Here is a 12,040-nt window from a genome sequence, read left to right as displayed (position 1 = left end):
ATTTTAGGTAACCAAGGAATATGGCCTATATGGTCCCTACCTTCCATGAGGTAACCATTCTACTGCACTTAATATTTATCATTTTCATTTTTAAAAATTTCATGGTGTATATTCTGTGTCTGCTAACAAAATATATTACTTCCTTTTAAATTTATATAAGTGATATGATACCGTATCCTTTTTATCCTTGCTTTTTTTAGCAAAATTTTATATTTTTTAGATCCATTCATGGTTGCAAATAACCATAGGTTATTCATTTAGAGTGCTATAGAACTTTATACTGCATGTATGATCCACAGTTCATGCATCTATTCTTCTGGAGATGGACAGTTATGTTCTCTTCAATTTTTCCAAGTATAAACAGTGTTGTGTAGCTCTCCTTATGCACATGAAAAAGAATTTTCATAGGGTACTTAGGTTATGCACATCTTCAACTTGGAAAGATATTACAAATTATGTTCCAAATTGATTGTAACAATCTCTGAATACTTTTTTTTAACTTTTTTTTTTTAATTTACATCCAAATTAGTTGACATATAGTGAAACAATGATTTCAGGAGTAGATTCCTTAATGTCCCTTACCCATTTAGCCCAACCCCCTCCCTCAACCCCTCCAGGAACCCTCTGTTTGTTCTCCATATTTAAGAGTTGAGTACTTTTTACCTTAGAAATGTACTGAGTTTTTTTTCCTTCCCCGCCCCCCCCCCCAAAAAAAGAGGTTAGAGTGGGAGAGAGCCAAAGCATAAGAGACTCTTAAAAACTGAGAACAAACTGAGGGCTGATGGGGGGGGGGGGAGGGGGGATGGGTATTGAGGAGGGCATCTGTTGGGATGAGCACTGGGTGTTGTATGGAAACCAATTTGACAATAAATTTCATATATTTAAAAAAAAAGAAATGTACTGAGTTTTTGAGGTAAGATTTCATGTTAATAAATGCTCCTTTAACACTTGAAAAATATGTAACCTATACAATAAACCAGAATGATATGTTATTAAATTTGAGAGAAGCGTTTTAGTGTAGTACTTACATGAGTAGGCTCTGACTCCAGAATTTCAGGGGTCAAAGTCCAGCTTCTCCACATTCAAATTTTATGCCATGGGCAATTTAAGCTCTCAGCAGCTTAATTTTTCTGTCTGTAACTGGGGACAAGAGTAATACTTATGTACATGGTTATGGTGAGGGTGAAATGAGCTAATGAAGAAAGTGCTTAAAACAGTGACTGGCACATGGTTAGTACTCGACAAATATCAGCTTTATCATTATTATTATCATATCAAATTTACAAGGATCAGAAAGAGTGATGTAGATCAAGAGTAGGAACTCATACTTTTTATAAAAAGGGAGTGAAATTTTATTGCTTTGTTGTTGAATGTGGTAGTTAATTTAATACACGTCATGCAGGGGCACCTGGGTGGGTCAATAGGTTAAGTGTCCAACTTTGGCTCAGGTCATGATCTCATGGCTCATGAGTTGGGAGCCCCAGGTCAGGCTCTGTGCTGACAGCTCAGAGCCTGGAGCCCACTTAGGATTCTGTGTCCCCCTCTCTTTCCCTGCCCCTCCCTTGCCCACGCTCTGTCTCTCCATCTCTCAAAAATAAACATTAAAAAAAACTTAAACTAATGCAGGTCATGCAAAACTTTATGGGATTCACTAGCAAGAACAAACTCAATTGTTTCTCTTTAGGATTTCTTGAGACAATAATAACAGAATAATGAAGGAAATAATGAATAGAATGCATGAAATAGGTGTACTGAAACCAAAGCAAACTAAACAATTATGATATTTAATGTAAATGGAAATTTTGGAGATAGGGATTGTATATTCTAATATTGATATCTTACCTTGAAATCTCCTAAATCAGTGTGAAACAAAATACAGTGTTTGAAAAGTTTAATGTCCACTGAGATATCATGTAAATGAAAATAGAAAGCAAAGAGTGGCAGCATTAAATTTTAATTTGTGAATAGATAATGAATAATGCAATCAAAAGAAGCAAAAAATAAGTAAGGAAGCTAAATTTTCTTGTAAAACAAAACTAGCCTTAATTAAAATTAAAAATAACCTTAACAGGCTGTGGCTTATAAGAAGGACACACACATCCAATACTAGTAACTTAGAAGATAGGGCATAGACCCTGTCCTACTCCTTCATGAATACAGAGCAGTTTATTACTATTTTATCTGTGTAGGCATTACAATGAAACAGTAATAGACACAAAGGCAACAAAAGACATAACGAATCTTATTTCAGGTGCCTATCTTGCAAAGAAACTGAAACTTGACTGCACAGAGATGGCTACCAAAGTAGGACATGAGGCAGCACTCTCTCATTTGGGAGTACAGTTTCTTGAATGTATTAGTGTCTTATTGCTGCTATAACAAATCACCATAAACCTAAGTCTTAAAAAGACACACATTTATTATCTTGCAGTTCTAGAGGTCAGAAGTCTAAAATGGGTTGGCAGAGATGTGTTCTTTCTAAAGGATCTATGGCAGAATCTATCTCTTTGCTTTTCCCAGCTTCTAGAGTCTGCCTGCATTCCTTGGGCCATGGCTCCATATCATTGACTCTATAATCACATCCCCTTCTATGGCTTTGATCCTCCTGTTTCCCTCTTACAAGGACCCTCATGATTACACTGTGCCTACCAGGATAATTCAGGATAATTTCCTCATTTGAAAACTTAATCACATCTGCAAAGTCCTTTTTGCCATGTAATATAATAGATACACAGTTTTTAGGGATTAGGACACACACTGAGTCCCCAAAGTCCTTCTGTTCCACTCAAGGTGGGAGATACTAGAGTATGTTAATGAGAATAATCTAGTAAAAAAGAAAAAATGATGATGCCATAGAAAGAAGACAAGACAGTAAAGTCCTTAAGAAATTAAAGGAAAGGGGCACCTGGATAGTTCAGTTGGTTGAGCATCTGACTCTTGATTTTGGCTCAGGTCATGATCCCAGGGTCAGGGGGTTGAGCCCTGTGTCAAGCTCCATGCTGAGCATGGAGCCTGCTTAAGATTCTCTCTCTCTCTCTCTCTCTCTCTCTCTCTCTGTCTGCCCCTCTCCCCTGCTTGTGCTCTCTCTCTCTCTCAAATAAAAAATGTTTTAAAAAGAAAGAAAGAAATGAAAGGAAAGGAAGGGAAAGGAAAGGAAAGGGCACACAAGTATGCTTATTCCATTTTAGTAGTACTTGGCACAGTTTAAGGGCTTGGTAAATGTTTGCAAATACACGCTATTTTGAAGACCAAGTATTTATTTAGAAAATGCCAAAAGGCAGAGATTTGTGTTACATTTGCACTACTCATAGCAAAATTAAACAAAAGCAAAGTTATCTAGTAATAAGTTAAAAATACTACTTCAGAATCCTACTTAAAAGAGAGATATGAAAATATTTGAACAATAAAAATATAAACAAAACACATCAAAATTTGTAAGATATTACCAAAGAAATATAAAAGAAAATATACTTTTCTGAATATATATAACTGATACCATCCTAAGATGGGAAAGAAACAAATTAAACCAAATAAAGTTGGAAACAGAAATGATACAACTAAGAGTGGAAACAAGCATGCTTGGGGGAGAGGAGACAAAAATCAGTAAAAAATGAGCACCAGAAACAATAATTAGCTGGGAATAAGAGTTAAAGCAACTGGCCTTCAATCATTCATTTCCTTCAAGAGGTGGAAAGACCCCCAGAGAAAAAGGCCAATGACCACCTTGTCACCCAGACCTCCAGGTAAAGAGACTAGAAATATTTGTTAGGAAGAACAGTACTTATTTCTGGAATGCCTTTAACAGGAAGTCTCAAGCTAAAGATTATTTAAAGCAAATAGAATCCAAGATGTAAGGGGTGTGATTCCTCAGAGAATGCCACTTGAGCTCTTCACCCAGGATATAAAATACAGGTGTTTCATAACTAAAACACTTTCACTGTGGCATTGCTCCAGTCAACCTCACATAGAGACCTCTCTATTCCAGATCAGAGGAGCATATTTGAAACAGGAAGGACCTCTCTCTGTTGCATCTGAACCTTTTGACTGCCTGTATCCTTGATCTTATTTGGTGAAATTTGTTACTAGGTAAGATTTCTGATTCATGTGAGTCTGATTTTTCAAGCCAATTTTGGACATTGGTAACTCATTAATCAACTGAAGAGCTTAACATCAATGATCGACTATTGGCTCAATTCAAAAAAATATTTAATAGATTTTATTTTAAAAAATCTTTTAAATTGTGACAAATAATCTCAACTATAACATTCATCCTGCTAGAAACCAAAGTAGCATAGATAACTATTTATAAAAAAGAATATAGTTATCAAATGGCCATTCCTTAAAGATCCACATTAATAAAATCAATGAGAAAAAATATAAAAAGTCATTATATAATGTGTATTTCATTGTCACAGATTCATTGTAAAACTTTGTAAAAATATCAAAGAATATTATATAGATAACAACTGTCCAAAATATTTAAAATTAAAACATAGCGCAAACAAGTCTATGAAGCAAAAACTGTTTGGATTCCAAAACCTAAAAAAGAAATACCACAGAAGGCCTATTATACTAATTTCAATTACAGAATGATATACAAGCATCCAAATATTATAAAAACCGCCAGTGATTTATCCCAATATTTTAAACTGATGCAGCATGAAGGAAATAATTAACGTGGCTCATCACATTAATAAGGGGGAAAAAACTAAAATCTTCTAAGCTTCTCAGTAAATGCCAAGAATGTATTTGACAAAATCCAATATTTCTTCTGAATTTTAAGTCTAAGACTAATGTCATTGGGAATTTCTTAACAGACCATTCAAATATGTCTATTTCAAGTCATGTGTTTATATATTTAATACAAATTCATTGGAGTCATTCCTTTTTAACAAAATAACAATGAATACCCTGCTTTTTAGCACTTCTGCTTAATATATGAATAATACTTGCAATTCACATATTAATATTATTGGCAATTACTATTCAAGGAGAAAAAGAAATAGGGATACAAACATAAGAATGAAGATATGATTGAACTGTATTTGCAGATGGCATGAATATGTATCTGGAAAGAAAAAAAGAATAAAATTATTACTAGAGACAATAATCCAGCAAGACTCCAGACTGTACGATAAACCAACTAAACTTAGTTGCCTCTCTTTATAAAAATGATACCTGATTAGAATAATTTAGAAACAGAATTAATTTTACTGATAATAGAGGTCAAGATATTTAAGTGCCAGAATATTCATTTAATTTAGGTCATAAGAGTTTGGGGGTTCTTAATAGCATAATAGAATAAGCAATATATTAGAATTCTAGGTGGGGGAAGTTAAATATAGGAAAGATATCAGTATGTCTGGAGTTGTCATAGATAATAAATTAATGGTAATAATAAATAGCATTTATTGCTTACTATGTGGCAGTTATTATGGAAAGGACTTTAGTTGCATTTTTTGCTTAATCACTAATCCTATGAGCTAAATTCTATTCCAACCTCTTTACAGTCAAGGAAATGGAAGGTAAGAGAAGTCAAGTATTTGTCTATGTAGTAAGTGACAAAGGCTGGACTCAAATGACTATGCAGGATACTTTGGACAAATTGAAAAATTGTTAGTGAATTTAATTGAGAAGAATAGGCAAAAAGTAGCAGTGCATTTTTTCTCTTAAAGACATTAAAAACACTGAACTCCTTGTACCAGATTTTTTAAAACTTCCCAGTGATAATTACATATTTGTATTTTTTGAGGCGAGCTACAAGTGGTGTGTTTGATTAAAAATTAAAATAAAGAAGTAATTTGTTAACATATAATTAGAATATGAGTTTCTGCCAAGTATCTAAATTGCTCTGGGCACTGAGCCCATTTCAGACCCATGTTGTCCACGACCTCTAACTGGCAGGTACTCTGGGCCTCACAGGTGTGCTCACGGTGCAGGGCAAGGCACCGGATGAGGCCACGGCCATGCCCAACTCAGTGCTGCTCTCTGCCAGGCTCTAGAGCTCACCACATCCTGGGGGTGGCCAGGGGAGGAAGCCTCGAGAACACATTTCGAACTTGGAGTTCTCTGCCAAAACTTCACACTTGCCTGAATCAATGTGTCTCATTAAAATGATTAATAATTCCTGGGGCACCCTGGTGGCTCAGTCAGTTAAGCGTCTGACTTCAGCTCAGGTCATGATCTCAAGGTTCATAAGTTTGAGCCCCGCATCAGGCTCCCTGCTGTCAGCATGGAGCCCGCTTTGGATCCTTCGCTCCCCTCTCTCTGACCCTCCCCCGGCTCATATGCTTGGCGCTCTCTCTCTCTCTCTCTCTCTTCAAAATAAATATTTTTTTTTAAAGAAGTCTTTAATTTTTTTTAATGTTTATTTATTTTTGACAAAGAGAAAGCGAGAGAGCGAGAGAGAGCATGAGTGGGGGAGGGTCAGAGAGAGAGGGAGACACAGAATCTGAAACAGGCTCCAGGCTCTGAGCTGTCAGCACAGAGCCCGACGCAGGGCTCAAACTCACGGACTGTGAGCTCATGACCTAAGCTGAAGTCAGACGCTCAACTGACTGAGCCACCCAGGTGCCCCATAAATAAACATTTTTTAAAATGATTAATATTTCCTGTGCTTTTTCTTTCAATTCTTTGGGCTGTATTTCATTTTATGAGTCTACAAAGCAGAATTATTCCCATATATCCTGGTTTATGCTGATTTGACCCTGTTTTATGATCTAATTTCTTATGCTTAAGGTACTCATTTCTACTTCCTCTAAACCTCTTGATTTTTTCAAAATTTTATTTGCTCAATCATTTTTTAATAAATACTTTTATATGTTGATTTTGCCTTTCTTTAACCTAATCTGTGTTTGCAAACAAAGATTTGTTTATCCCATTTTTTTAATGTTCTTAACATTCTCACTCTCCAGTATTAGCCTGCTCCTTACTTCTAACTTTGTGAAATCTCAAATTATTCATAATTCATCTATTCCATTTTGTAAATGGCTCTTTAACTTTTGGTCATGATATGTATTCATAAATGTTTTTTCAGTATTATGTGTTTCTAACAATTCTTGATTTTTCTTCCTTTTATTATTTTAAGTATAAATACTTTTCCACTTATAAGTGAATTATTTTTCCCTCATGATGTGTCATCATGATGGTTGACAAAAGTCATAGTTGAGAGAGTAGTAAGAGAGAAGATAATACATCATAACAGGAAAAACCACAGGCTCTTTCCTCATTTCCTGTGTAGCTTTCTTTTAAAAAAAAAATGTTTATTTTTGAGAGAAAGAATGCAAGTGGTGGAAGGCAGAGAGAGGGAGGAGAGAGAATCCCAAGCAGGCTCTGAACTGTCAGCACAGAGCCCAACGTGGGGCTCTAATCCATGAATTGTGAGATCATGGCTTGTGCTGATACCAAGAGTTTGATGCTTAACCGAATGAGCCACCCAGGCGCCCCTCCTGTGTAGCTTTCTGTGGCCATCCCCACACTCACCCCAAGCCTTAACCTTGGGCAGGTTAATAATCCTAGCCAGGTGATAAAAATCTTCCCCATCTATACATCACACTCTCCTGTGATCAGTGTGATTTTCTTAAATATATTTATCATCCATTATTTTCATGAGAAACTATATATTCTAAAACCCATGGTTGCTAACATCTATTGATTTAGGGCAAGCCACAGCACATTTATGGCGCAGGATAGGCAGGGCATTGGTCAGAGGTTAAATCATTACAGGTGTGATCTGACTTTGGCAGTGGGACCAGCTAATGTTGAACTTCCAGCCAGCATTCACAGATGAATGTTAACATTTCTGAGTCTGAGACCCTGCTTCTAACACTTCTCACCTGTCATTTATTATTATTATTATTGATATATACTTGACATATAATATTATGTTAGTTTTAGATGTACAACATAACAATTCTGTATTTGTAACTGTATTGCAAGATGATCACCACAATAAATCTAGTTAGCAGCCATTGTCAGTTACAATTTTTTTTTATCCCATGATGAGAACTTTTAAGATTGACCCTCTTACCATATTTCTATCTTTGGTTTCTCTACCTTTTTCTCCCCTGGCTCTAGGATTCTCCCAGTACGTGGGGCCTGCTCACATTCTTCCCTTGTAATGGGGGACAAGTTGATGCTGGCTGGACCTGAGGCTTCCTCTAAATTGAGATACAGTTAGTCTCTGCTAGTCCCTCCTATTATCACTAAAACCTCTGCCCCAACTTCTAACTTACCAGAATCCTAAGAGAAAGGGAAGTCTACTTAAACTCTTTGATATGGATCCTGTATACAGCATCATGACTTCTCCGATTCTTTGTTTTCTCAAGTTGAAGAGGATGATATTCTGGATTGATTAGAATTCCAAAGGGTAACAAAATCAATCTTCGGAACTCAGGTCTCAGAGTTGATTCTCCCAATGTCATGCTGTTTTACCCTTCTGTTTGTTCCTTTAGGAGGGCCTAATCAAATGGAAACTTTCACCTTTGATGGAATTATCCTATGTAAGAGACTTAATGTTCTGGTTATTTATTGCTCTGTAACAAATTACCCCCAAAACTTAGCAGCTTAAAGCAACAACCAATTTATTATGTTTTATAATTCTGTGAGTCAGTGCTTTGGGCAGGATTCCACTGGTGATTCTCCTGCTCCATATGGCACTACTGAGGTCATCTGTTAGTATTCAGCTGTGCCAGAGAGTCCAATACAGCTTCTCTTACACTTCAAGAATGTCAGCAGACATGGCTGGAAAGCTGAACTCAGTGAGGACTGTCAACCAGGTCACCTACATGTAGCCTTTCCAGCATATCTGGGGTAGTCCTAAGTTTTCCATGGTGGCTGAGAGCTCTTAAAGAGAGTGTTCTCAAAGAAAGGAAGTGAAAGCTGACATTTTGTTGGCCTTGGGTAGACACTGGTGAGGGTCACTTCTGCCATATTCTATTGCTCAAAGCAGCCAAAGATCCACTCAGATTCAAGTGGAGGGGAAGTAGGCTTGTGGTCCTCCTACTATAGGCAGTATAATTGACCAAGGGGCCCAGGTACTGCACTTTGGAGTCCACACAGTGATTGAGTATGGTGGACATAAGGCAGACCCGTTCCTGAAAGACGTAAGACTCCTTTGTCAGTAAACTATGGACCAAGGACTCCCCAACAACTCTGCCAAAAGTTCCTTGGATACACAACAATCTGGAATGCATTCACCTTTCTCTCCCTCCCTTCTTCACTCAGAGTCAGACTTGCACTGGTGTCTGTATGTCTCTCCCAGCCTCTCCTGTCTCTGTCCCTGTTTCCTTTCACAAAGCCATTGTCTCTGATAACATTCTTGCACATTTAATGTTACCTTGGTTGTTAATTCTCAAGGACTCATGCTAACATAAAGTTTTACCTCCCAATAGGAGGAGGGTTAAGGAATTTGTGGCTATCTTCAATCACATCATTTCTTATTCCATGCTCTATCCCTGGAACCTTCTCAAAGTACCAAATTTCACCTACAGTGCATAAATACTGCCCTATAGATCAGACCTTGCCCCACTCCCACCCCCAGCCACAGCCACTTGAACCCCAAATCAACTCCCAATTCAGGCAACCCAATGCTGAGCTGAAGCAATCAGAGTGTCTTTCTTAAGAATTAACATTCAGTCAGCGATAGGCAGCTGCCGGAACCACAGCCCCAGAAGCCAGAGTCAGCACCATAACAAACCAAAACTACAGAGGAGCCCAAACCAAAAGCCTTGTAGAAGAAGCAAGTTTAGAGAGAAGAAAATAAGACACACATGCAGAAAGAAGAGGCAAACTGATAGAGAGACATTCCAGAAATGCCGGATGTACTTCCAATTTCCGTGAGGCACTGGTATACATTGTACAAAGGAGTTCTGTGAAAACCCATTGAATTGTTTCCCCCCAAAATCCATATGTTGAAATCCGAAGCCCCAATACCTCAGAATGTGACCTTATTTGGAAGTAGGATCATTGAAGATGTAATTGGGTAAGACGAGATCATACTGAAGTAGGGTAGGCCCTTATTCCAATATGATTGTGTCCTTATAAAAAGGGGGAGTTTGGACCCATACACAACCACACAGGGACAACACCATGCAAAGGTAAAGGGAGAGATGATGCTTCTACAGACCAAGGAATACCAAAGATTTTCAGCCAACCACCAGAAGCTAGGGGAGATTCTGGAAGAGATTCTCCCTCAGAGCCTTTAGAATATACCAACTGTACCAACAACTTGATCTCAGACTTCTGGCCTCCAGACTGTGCAACCATAAATTCCTATTGTTTAGACCATTTGGTTCATGACAGCCTGGAAAACTAATATAACCCCTGTTATAATAAAACCCGTTTCCATTTGAGCTAATTTGACTGGTTTTCTGTTCCTTGCAAAGAAAAAAAAAAGATATGAGTCAAAAGACCTGACTTCTATCACCTGTGCTCTGAACACAGAGAACACCCTCTGGCAGAGCCAGGATTCTTCTCAGAAAATTATTCTGAATCTCCTCCAGGACAAAGACAAATGAATGAGCAGAGTTTAAAAGTTCTCTTCTAAAGAGTATGTCAAAATAGTTTTAGCCTGAAAAACTTTAACGGCAGATAAAACCAGAATTTCGCCTTGACAAAACAAACTCTCAATTAGGCAACCTTGGTATAGGTAGCTTTGGGTGACGCTATTCCCTCGTATCCCTTCCAGGATAAACTATTAGCCAAAAATAGGGTAAGCACTCATTTTTATATGGGATCGGTATTCATAGCACAGTTAAGAAGCAGGGAATAGATACGAAAAATTTTTTGTTTTAGAAGAGAGGATTAGGAGTCCTCTCACAGCAATAATTAACTAGCAAGATCATGCTGTCAACACGTTAAACAAAAATTATCTTTCTATCTCCCACAGCAAGCATGTGCATCCAGCTCACTCCAAAGTGGCTCTGAAAGATGAAAATATGAATTTAAAACAGGGAGGGGGCAGAGAAGGAATGAGAAGCAAGTACAACTTAACCACACATTAGCACTTCTAACTCCTCTGTCTGGGAGTAGTCATTAACCACCCTAAATTCCACGAGTCTAATGACTCCGAATGAGCGTCTATAAAAGCCACAAATTATCTAATATTGCCCCTGAGTTACTAGGTGTGGAGTAGCCATATATAAAACCTGACTCTTACATATAAAATATTGGCCTGAAAATCCCAGGCTTCCAAGGAAGTGGCAGACTAGGGAGGAATATACTACAAATTAATAAAATTATAATTTGGAGACACTAGCAAATGGCCTTTTTAAATATGAAGTACTCCAAAATGCAGCTTCCATAGGAGAAAAAAAATTTTTTTAAGTTTGTTTATTTTGAGAAAGAGGGAGGGAGAGTGAGTGGGGGAGGGACAGAGAGAAAGAGAGAGAGAAAGAGAGAGAGAGAGAGAGAGAGAATCTCAAGCAGAGACTCCCTACTGTCAGCACAGAGCCTGATGTGGGGCTTTAAACTCATAAACCATGAGATCATGACCTGAGCTGAAATCAAGAGTCTGTCACTTGACTGACACCCAGACACCTCCAGAGGAGAAAATTTTTGTTTTGACTTCAAACATGCTGATTGGGTTTCAAAAGATAAGCCTTCCTAAGCACTGACCTTTATGGTACAATTTTAATATTGTGTTTGTTAAAGACCAGGGCTTTCACTTAGCATCACACTCTCCAGTTCCATCCACGTTGCTACAAAAGGCCATATTTCATTCTTTCTCATTGCCACGTAGTACTCCATTGTGTATATAAACCACAATTTCTTTATCCATTCATCAGTTGATGGACATTTAGGCTCTTTCCATAATTTGGCTATTGTTGAGAGTGCTGCTATAAACATTGGGGTTCAAGTGCCCCTATGCATCAGTACTCCTGTATCCGTTGGGTAAATTCCTAGCAGTGCTAAGTGAAATAAGCCATACAGAGAAAAACAGATACCATATGTTTTCACTCTTATGTGGATCCTGAGAAACTTAACAGAAACCCATGGGGGATGGGAAGAAAAAAAAAAAAAGAGGTTAGAGTGGGAGAGA

The 12,040-nt window shown here is 37.6% G+C and overlaps 1 protein-coding gene across 1 annotated transcript in view; it reads left to right on the top strand.

Moving 5' to 3' along the window:
- Positions 1-10,352, top strand: part of CAPZA3 (capping actin protein of muscle Z-line subunit alpha 3) — a 39,180-nt gene extending 28,828 nt beyond the window's left edge. The window contains exon 2 of the mRNA XM_058743542.1: positions 10,049-10,352. The gene's annotated coding sequence lies outside the window, so the exon portion shown is untranslated. The remainder of the gene's footprint in view (positions 1-10,048) is intronic.
- Positions 10,353-12,040: the final 1,688 nt, after the last annotated feature.

Source organism: Neofelis nebulosa, chromosome 8 (genome assembly GCF_028018385.1).
Source record: "Neofelis nebulosa isolate mNeoNeb1 chromosome 8, mNeoNeb1.pri, whole genome shotgun sequence".
Lineage (NCBI taxonomy): Eukaryota > Metazoa > Chordata > Mammalia > Carnivora > Felidae > Neofelis > Neofelis nebulosa.
This window is presented reverse-complemented; position numbering and strand designations above follow the sequence as displayed.